The sequence below is a fragment of the Sorex fumeus genome, unplaced genomic scaffold (assembly GCF_029834395.1).
Source record: "Sorex fumeus unplaced genomic scaffold, SorFum_2.1 ptg000083l, whole genome shotgun sequence".
Taxonomy (NCBI): Eukaryota; Metazoa; Chordata; class Mammalia; order Eulipotyphla; family Soricidae; genus Sorex; species Sorex fumeus.
Genome location: NW_026606140.1, coordinates 8,692,779 through 8,703,262, shown reverse-complemented (window position 1 = coordinate 8,703,262; position 10,484 = coordinate 8,692,779). Strand labels below are relative to the sequence as shown.

Below are 10,484 nucleotides of genomic sequence, written 5' to 3'. Positions count from 1 at the left end.
ACAACTGCAGAGAGTAACAACTGAGCACTGAACCGGCAGGGTCAAAACGCAGAAATGGGTTTGTCCCAAAACGTTAACAAATACACACACACACACACACACCCTCTACCCCCACACCTCCTGTTCTAGGGATGAGAAGCAGTCACTCGATGTCCAGCGAACAACTCAAAGATGTATGTGCATATATGTGCCTATGGGTATCAGAGCTCACAGTTCTGGGCTGCCCCAAATCCTTGCAGAATCATGTCAAAGTATCCCTTTTGATTGGCGTTTTTGATTATGACCCGGTGTTGATCTGGTGGTCCTCCTGTCTGTGCAGTTCATACTTAGGACTCATGGTCATCGGGGACCATTTGGTATGAACGGTGATAGAGCCTGAAGCAGCCAGGTGTGAAACAAATTCCCTACCACTGCAATAGCTCTCTGGCCCCAAGTAAAATTGTCCTGAGCTCAAAGATCTCTGTCAGTCCAGGAGATCCTTTGCTCAGTCTCCCTGGAACAAGTGCATGCCTGAAACTGCACGCACAGCTGCACCACACTGTGTGACTGAGCAAGTGAAGCTCTCCAGAGCGAGAAGGACAAAATAGGGGCAATACATACCCTGGTGCCCAGAGTCACTGTGGCTCCCAGGGCAGCAGGCCGTGGGGGCCCTGATGCCCGTCAGGAGTGAAACCAGAGCACAGAAGCAAGAATAAGCCCTGAGCACCTCCCTGAGGGATACAACAAATACAATAGAAAACTAAATAGCAGGATGAAGTAATAGGACAGTGGGTCCAGGAACAGCGGGTAGGACTATCAATCCCCACTGTCCCATCTGGTCTCCCAAGCACTGCCAGGTGCAATGTCGAGTGCAGAGCCAGGAGAAATCCCGGGGATCACTGAGTGTGACCCATCCATTACCTCCTAAAACAAAAGCAACTGAACATGTCAGCCGTGCACTCAAAGAACCTCATATGGTCCCTGAGAACTCTCAGGAGTGATCCTTGAGCACAGCTTTGTGTGGGTAAACCCAAATACAACAAAACAAATAAACATGGAGAAAATGGCCTCAAGCAGCAGAGTCAGGCACTCAGGCCAGGAACCACATCCCAAAGCTTCTTATTGAAACTCAAGAGACAGAAGGCCCCGGAAGCCTGTTTATGCCTGTCAACACATCATGAGAGCACATCACTCTCCTCCCACCTGGGCACAGTGAATCAAATTGCGTGTCAGCACTGTTTCCATCCTCCGTAATTCCCAAGGGTCAGCAGGAGGCTCCAAGGAAACACCTGGAAGAGAAGTCAGAGCTGTGAGCACCAGAGAGAAGCAAATCCCTGGCCCTGACAGAAGTCCCAGCACTGGAGAGCCAGAAAGCTGACCAGTCTCACCCTTAGGCATAGCTCACAGACCCACCAGGAGAGACACTGATGCTCCTTGCTCTCCAGGGAAAGGAGAAGGAGGCTGGGATCTAGGCAGCCCCTAACTCTCAGGGAACGCAAGGCAAGCAGCTGACCAGCCATTCGATCTCTCAGGGCCACTGGGTCACTCTAACTGAAAAATTTATACTACTGATACAGATATATCTAACTGAATAGAAGAATAGTATGTCCCAGAGGCAGAGTAATCAAACAACTGGTCCTTGCAAACCCCGTTTCTGCAAGTATTCACCAGAAAAGAAAGGGCAGCCTCTCCGTTCAGGGGAAACCGTCAATAGGGAAATGCTCTGGGGAAAAATAAAATCATATAGAGTTACCAGAGAAAGTACAGTTGATAAGGGGCTTTACGTTCAAACAGCTAAGCTGGGTTCAATCTGCAGGACCACCTAGGGTCCCCACAACAGTATTGCCAGGAACCACGCCTGAGCTAAGATCCAAGTGTAAGCCCGGAGCACCTGCCAGCTGTGGCCCATAAATAAAAGTGATAGAGTTGAGGTTCTTGTCTTGCACGTGGCTAATCCAGGTTTGATTGCTGGCATCCTGTATGTTTTCCTGAGCACCACTAGGAGTGATCCCTGAGTGCAGAGGTAGGAATAACTCCTGAACATGGGCAAGTATTCTCTCCACACACACAAAAAAAACCCCAAAATTATTTTAAAAAAAGCAATGAAAGTGTTGTGGCCAATGGTGATTTTAGACATTATTTAAAATAAAGCAATGAAGGTGTTGGGGCCAATGGTGTTTCTAGACTATGGTAGTACTTGGAGCACATCCTAGAAGTGACCAGCCTGCTTCTTGCTAAGTTTGCACACTTGGATGCACCAACCCCTCTGGTCCAACACAGCCCAGATGCTGCACCTGCTTCCGCCAGGGTCTCTTACAGCTCCGCATCTCCCAGGATCCCAAAATTCTACTGCAGGGGCACGAAACCGGGCAAAATCAAACGCTCAGCCCAGACTTCTGAATACCAAGCCAGTGAAGAGGACAGTCCACTGGGAGAGCATCTGTCTCGCATGAGGCTGGCCAGGACTGAGCCTTGGCATTCCCACGGGATCCTGAGTATTCCAGGAGGGATCCCCGGGGGCAGAGCCAGGAGTGACACGGAACACTGCGGGAAGTCGATCAAAAAATAAACAAAAAAGTAATTTAAAAAAAATCCCCTCCACCCCCAACTTTGGAGGGAAACCGACCCTCCGACCCTTTAGCCCCGACTCCATAATGAATGGCAGTGGCCCCGCAAAAGGCCTGTCTGGAACTTTCCTCGCCGACCCCCCAGCCGCAGCCTGTGATCCCCCCCACCAGGGTCTCCAGGTCTCCCTGAGGGAAGTAACGGAGAGGCTGCTGGCGCACGCACCATCGACCTGTGGAAACTGAGGCACCTTTACTCTTTCTCTTCGGTTGGGGGCCAGAGCCACAGGGCAGCAGGGAGGGCGCGGGCCTCGCGAACGATCCCCGAGCCCCCCCAGCCCCCAGGAGGGACCCCTGAGCGCAGAGCTGGGAGTCAGCCCCGAGCCCCCAGGGCGGGCAGCGCCTCCCCGGGAACCATGCCCCTTCACAGCTTCCAAATGAGATCCCTCCAGCCGAGCCCCCCTGTTCCCTAAAATAAACGAATAAAAGGGACAAACCTCTGTGCGGGGGCTGGGGCATCCGGGTGAGGGGCCACCGCCCCACTCGGCACGGAGCAACCCCCGCTTACAAGGCGGAGACCGCGGAGGCTCAGGGTGCCCAGAGCGAGCCCTCGGCGGCTGAGGAGGAAACGGGCGGGACCCCCAAGTCCGCTCCTCCCCGACTCCCCACGCTCCAAGGACCGCAGCTGACTGGAGATTCACAAACCACAATCACAAGTCATCCTGTTATTCGTCGATTGCCTTGAGCAGGCCCCAGTAACGTCACCTTCATCCTAGCCCTGAGATTATATTCAATGCTCTTTAGGAGAATGAGACCCATCATTGTTACTGGTATTTGGCATATTGGATACGACACGGGGAGTTTGCCAGACCCTGCCGTGTGGGCAGGCTACATTCGGTACCCTGCCAGTTTGTCCAAAGTAGGAATGAGATAAGATGTCATAATAAGATGTAGCATTAGTGGCCGCGCGGTTCGGGGAGCTGTTTGTTTTTTTGTTTTTTTTTTTTGGATTTTTAAATCTTTATTTCAACATAACTATGCTTACAGAAATACACTCATACTCGTTAATAGAGCCCGGCAAGCTACCAAGAGTATTCGATATGCCAGACTAACAACAAAGTCTCCAATGGAGACATTACTGGGCCCGCTCGAGCAAGTTTAACTTATCCTACACAATTTGAACCAAAACCTTGGTACATGGTTTAAGCTTTTTAAAACAACAATTTCCAATCTGATTTTTCATCTATTACAAATGTATATAAAAGATCCTCCATCATATGCTGCTAAAGCCAGCAGCAATAACCTTGAGAAATTAACCTTTGATTTGTCTCTGAAAAGTAACATGTATTGCACTGTAAAAGTTTATAAAATTGGTGCAACAAAACATCGCTGTAATGTTTCAATGCCAGTTTACAAAGTTCATTAGGTAATGAATGTTGAAAGGGTGGGGAGAGCCTATGTACATTATGGTACTGTAAAAGCTATCTCATTTAGTTACTATTGCATGTAGATCACAAGTCTACACAAACCAAGATTCAGATAATTCCTTGAATCTGAATTAATACTATCAGCTCAGTTCATCTGCTGAGGTCAACAAGGGAACTTCACACTGTTTTCCTAATTTATACAAAAAAGAAAATTTTCTTCCCCAGCTTTTCAGCCCAGAACTGATATACTACAGACAAGGCATTTGTTCCTTCCATTGTCAACATTCATGGGGTAACATCTGATGAAGTCTACTTGGGTTCAAATTTGTATTAGCACACAGATGCAAAGTAGTCCCCAAAGGTAAAGACCACGTGACTTTTCTAAAAAAATAAAATGGTCCTTTCTTGGAAGACTAGAGCAAAACATCCAGCCAGTTATAAAGAAGCCCTATCAAAAAGATGTAGTCACTTGTACATTACACCTAAATTTTTAAAGCCCCCCCAAAAGCAGCTCTGAAAAGAGGAAAAATATAACTTAAAATATCTTGAAAACCAATGTGAATATAGGTTCAAAAGATAGTTAAGAGTAACATTTCAATAAGACTACCTAAGATTAGGCTTATAATGTATTCTACTATTTCAAGTTTATCTCTATTTACTAAACATCAATTTACAAATAAAATGTTTACTCTTTATTCTTATATCAAAAGGGAAAATGCTAATTTTAATTCTATCCAGTAGAGGGGAAAGCAAGAAAACACAAATATTCAAAAGGTTCCATGCAAATATCACATTTTTCAAATGGAAGAACTCCCAACTAGACCAGAAGTTCATATCACTAATATGATTTTCATTGAAACAATTTTCAATAAGTACAAATACATGGCATTAAGGTTCAGAACCTAATATAGGCCTGACAAGTCCTTGTTTTCTGGAAGAAAGGCCTCAAGTCTCACTCAATTTCTAGTAACAATCTTTTTTCACATATCAATTTCGTAACAAGGGATTCTCAATTTCCTTCGTATTTTTTTAGCATTCTAGTCTTAAAAATTAGATATGCAATCTGCCCAATTTCCTACAAGTTATTTTTTGTAGTATGAAAGAAACTGTTTTTCTTTTTTTTTCCCTAAACTGATTCCCAATATCCAGTCTGTATTAACATGAATCTTTTTTTATTTAATGTAAAAGGTAACTTACATAAACTGTACCATGAACATTAAAACTAGTTGTTAGAAAGACTTAACTAGCTTTATAACTTAAGTTTTAAAATATAAATATTTGCAGTGTGATCTTCTGATGACAATGATTGTCCAAGCCAAGAATTTACCTAAACTTAAACATCATCTACAAATTCTCATTCATGCAAACAAAACACACACCATCAACACACAACTTACTCCTCACATCTAGAATCTTCTTTACATCTTTGGCCTCCCAGTCAATTCCAAGTTCGTATGTCTTTTAACACAAACTTCACTCTGATGTTTAACCAGTTACCTACCCACACTTCCCTAATCTCCTGTCACGCTGCCCAAAAAGGAAACCTGCCTCAAACAGATCACCAAATCAAGGAAAATAAAGTACAAAAAGTGGTTTCTTCAAAATACTCATGAGAAAGAATTATTCACGATCCCCTACTGGGATCAAACCTTACTTGACTGCAACGCTTAAGTATTATCCCAAGAAAAATCCTCTGCTGGGCTCATGTGTTTTTTTTGGCAACTGGCCAAACATACCTAAAACTGTGGGAGTGGACACTATTATACAAAATGCCCTCTGCCAGGTTCTCAACTGATAGCTACATTTCCTCGAGGCCTCACATATCAAAAGAGACTGTCCCGAAGACAGCCAGGACACCCACAAGGCTGTGGATCCCTGAGAAAGTGTGATCTGTAAGCCTGGACTGAATGTAAAGTCAGTTCACTAGTCTTTTTCTCTGGATTTGTATCAGGGAAAGCAGCGACTGGTGTACCAGTGCTCAAACTACCTTCCTCATCCTAAGTTTTCTACGTGAAAGCTATGGCTTTAGAAATCTCTCAACTAATGTTCTGAGGATTTTTGAGAAAATTATGTCTTCTAAATCCAGGTGTGCAGTTTCAAAATAGCACTTAGAATTTCATAATCAGCTGAGTACACATCGTGTGAATACCAACCATCTATTTTTAAAAAGTCTTAAAAAGTTTGCCTAAAAATATGACTTAACACTATACATTTAGGAAGTACTTGTACCAAAACAGGTTAAAAAAAGTTCTGATGGTTGATATTTGAGATTTAAAAAAAAAACATACAATAGATAGCCCCCGCGGTTTGTTTATTGCAAAATTCAGACTTAGAGCTATGATTGTACTATCATTCATTTAAAATAAATAACATGAAATGAAGAGTCTAGCATCAATAGAGGATATGAAAATCAAAGGATTGAAGCTGCATGTTTCATTTGCTCACAAACTTGTATACACCAATATTCTGCAAAAAAGACAACTGCAGCAAAAGAAAAAGAAAACTGCCCTTTTGCAAACAAGACTAAAAGCACCCCCTCTCCAAAGAGGCCAAAATAAACATGCATATATATGTATAAAGTGTTACTATTCAACAAAAATGCTATCTCTAGAAAAAAATTTAACTGCATAGGTTAAAAAAAAAACAATGTGCAACATCTTAAGCCATTAAAGCACCAAAAAATTTTTTTAAAAAACCCACACACCAAAATCATAGTTTTCATGACGATTAAAATACACATACAAGAAATATTGATCAAGCTCAGGAAGTAAATACCTGGACTGATACAATGTCCACTGTTGGGAGAATTTTTCTTCAATTTAAATGTCTCTTTTTATCTCTAAAAAAATTTTTAAAGTGCTAACTTTATATAAAGCAGGCAAAATTTTCAAGTAATTTGCTATTTTAAGTAGGCCAATTTTTTTAGAGCTAAACAATGAACTAAGAATAAACTAAAATGGGACAAGAAAGAGAGACATAAGAAACTAACCGGTGACCGCGGGACCAGCAGTAGCATGCTCCAACACCATCTCAACCTTCTCATTCACTGAGCTAACCGACTTGGTCTGCTGGCTGAAGACACTCCCTTTGATTTGCTACAATGTGTGTATCGACGGTCGTAAGAGCCAGAAAGGGAGGGGGGGAAGAGCGCTACCTTAAAGGGGGTGGAGGTGGTAATTAATTAAAACACTGCACACTAATGAGAGCGATATTTAAAAAAAAATCCAAAGGTTGTCTACTACCGTAAATGAATACAAAATGTAAGAGGTCTTACAGAGGAAGAGCAGAAGCCTGGTCCACAGTGTGATCACTCCTGCCCTTTAGCTGCTTTTTCTAGCAAGTACACACTGACCAGGTGGTGATTGAGGTGTTTGCTCTAATCCTTCTCCTTTCAGAAGGACCGGTCGCAGAAGATGCACACAAACGCTCCCGCGGCGCCCCCCTTGCCCGGCTGGCGGCGGCGGCGGCGGCGGCGGCAGCGGCGTGAGCGTCGTCGTCGTCGTCGCGGGCGCTTTTCTCACTCGTGTCGGGCAGCACGGGCCGCGCCCCGTTCAAGCCCGAGTCGTCGCTGCCCTCGGACATGTTGTCGCTGAGGTCGCTGCCGTCGTGGCTGTGGATGCCCTCGTCCTCGTCCATTTCCTGGGCGTCGGTGGCGCCCGTGGCGGCGGCGGGCGGTGGAGGCGGCGAGCCGGGTTCCAGGGCGGGGCCATACTGGCTGGGCCATTCTAGGCCTGGCTCTCGACGGCGTCCCCTTCCGTGTCGGCATCCACTTCCGGGTCGTCAGCGGGCACGTGGGCGTGGGGCACCGCCAAGTGCGGTGCAGCTGGCTGGGGCTGGGGCTCAGCGGGGGCGACAGGCTGCAGCTCGCCCTGCGTGCCCTGACCCTGCGCGCCGTCCCGCCTGGCTTCCTGCTCTCGCGCGACCTGGGCCTCGGCTTCCTGCTCTCGCGCGACCTGGGCCTCGGCTTCTGGCGGGGCCCGTCGGGCGCTGGGGGTCCCCGGCGCTCTCCTTCACCGGCACCAAGCCCACCTCCCACAGGACCTGCTCCTTCCGGGCCATCTGACTCGGCTCGCTCGGCTTCTCCTTCCTGCTCTCCTTGCGAGGTGAATTTCTGGAAAGGGCTTGGTGGACGGCGGTGCTGGCGGCGGCGGCGGCGGCGGCGGCTCCGTCTGGGCAGGCGCGTCCTGTCCACCGTCCATGGGCGCCTCCGCGGGCTGCTGTGCGGGCGCCGGTGCCAGGGGTGCCGCGGGCTGCGCGGGCGGCTCCTGCGCAGGTCGCTCCAGCTCCCCCAGGGCCGGGGCCGGGACTAGCTACGGCTCCGGCTACCGCACCGCCGCCTCCTTATGAGCGGGCCCCTTGGGAGCGGGCTTGCTGCCCTTCCTACCGGATTTGCCCTTCAGCGGCTTCTTCTTCGCGCTCCTTTTCACGCTCGCGTTCGGCTTTTTCGTCTCCTCCACCTTGCTGGCAGCCTTTGGCGCTTCCTGGCTGTTTTTGGGTTTGCTTTCGGCCTTCTTCTTCGCGGCCGGTTCCTGCTCGGGCGGTGGCTCGGGGCAGGGCTGGGCTTCGGCTTCCAGCTTCCTTTTGCTTTTCTTGGTTTTGCAGCTTTTCTCTGAGTGACTCCTGGGAGGCGGCTTCAGCTCTTTCGCTTCCAGGGCCGACTTGCGCGTTCTCGTGGTCACTTGGGTCGGGGCGTGACCAGGTTTTTTCTCTTTTGAGACATCCCTCTTCTCCGCTTTTAAAGAATTCTCATTTTTCTTCCCAGCCACATCCCCTTTTATTTTGTCCTGCTCCGTTTCTGGCTTCTCACTGGGGGCGTTGTTACTGGGCAAGTCAGCCTCCCGCTTTTTGGTTTTCTTGAGTTTGACTTTTGAGACACCCATTGTTTTGTTGGAACAGGTAGGATGCTTGTACTTGAAGTTATACTGCAGATTACACTTCTTGGAAGCTGCATAGTCGCAGACAGGGCAGTTTAACTGCCGTGGATTCACATGCAGCTCTACGTGTTTTTTGAAGTTACTTCTATCTGCTGTTTTGTAGTCACAGCGCGGGCAGTTAAGAGGTTTAGGGCCATTGTGAACCTGTCTCACATGGCGGGTTACTTCATGCTGATTAGAGGCCACATAACTGCACTGATCACATTTAAATGGCTTCTCACCTGAATGAGTACGCATATGTCTAGTTAGATGAGTCTTCTGAGAACTTGAATAATGACACAGTTCACATTTATATGGGTGTTCTCCTGTGTGCATTCGAACATGTTGAACATAATTGTTCTTTCTGTCTGAAAAGTAGTTGCATTTTCCACATGTGTACACTTTCCTTGGAAAATAGTTTCCCAAGTGCTTCTTCCAGTGATACTCGCTTACTGTGGTGTAGGTGCAGATTATGCACTTGTGCACTCGCTCATTATCCCCGGCTCTCGTGTGGTGTTTTAAGTGAGCGGTGTAGTGATCCTATCGATTGGTATTGTAGCCACAGCGATCACAGCGAATGGGACCCTTGGAGAAATCCCCCTCTTCACCTGTGGATGCGCCAGATTCCCTTGCTTTTGCCTGCTTCTCTGCGCTCTCCTCCACAAAAAAATTTCTTGGCACTATGAACTCGGATGTGATGTACAAACTGCTCCTCGGATTCGGCTTCATACTGGCACGGCATACATCGGAAGGGTTTGGTCTTCAGGTTCTTGCACTTGTCCTCTGCTCCAGGTGCTTCCGGGGGGACTTCTTTATTTGCGCTGTAAACTTCTGGGGCGGCGGACACATCAAACACAGGCTGCGGTTCTACCACACTGAGTTCCAAACTTTGAAGCTCCACGTTGCGCAGTCCACTGGGCTCACCTTTTATTTCAGGAGACTCCTCCAGTCCCTCCCCATCACTGTCGGAGAAGTTGTTATCCCCGACAGGCATCAACTCCGCCATCTGCCTTTCTTCGCCAACCAGGTAATCACAGCAGCTGCCATTGACTTCCCCAGTGAGGGCCACGTTTGCCAGCATGATGAGCTGCGGGGCGGCTAGTTCTGCTTTAGAGAGGCCGTGCAAATCATACATGTCGTTAGACAAGGCCATGCCGATGTTGCCACTGCCAGGGAACAGCCCTCCTCCTCCAGATGCCTGCCCAATTACCTGGATGGCCATAACTACTGTGTTCCTGCGTCGTCACCTGCCGGCCCGGCTCGTCCAGGCGCTTCAGGCTCGCCCTCCGCCCACGGCCCGCCCGGTAGGGGCTCCTCGGGTGCCCTCCCGAGGCGCCGGGCTCCGGAGCGCCAGCAGTGGGGGGGGGTCTCCCCGCTTGGCCCGTGCATGCGCACGCCCCGGAAGTTTGCGAGCTCACTCCTGACTCGGGGTGCGGACTGCGGGGTGGCCGGGCGCCCAAGGCCGCGGTGCCGTGAGGTGGCCTGACACAGAAATTGTTGTCCAGCCCCATGGGCGGACCCGCCCGGGCCCCCGGGGCTGACTCAACAGGCGACAGGGAGAGGCCCGGGAGGGTGGGGAAGGGGCACCGAGGGCCGGACAG

The 10,484-nt window shown here is 48.5% G+C and overlaps 1 pseudogene; it reads right to left on the bottom strand.

Annotated features, from left to right (window-relative positions):
- Positions 1 to 7,361: 7,361 nt before the first annotated feature.
- On the bottom strand, positions 7,362 to 10,105 carry LOC130039163 (RE1-silencing transcription factor-like; annotated as a pseudogene).
- Between the last annotated feature and the right edge of the window lie 379 nt (positions 10,106 to 10,484).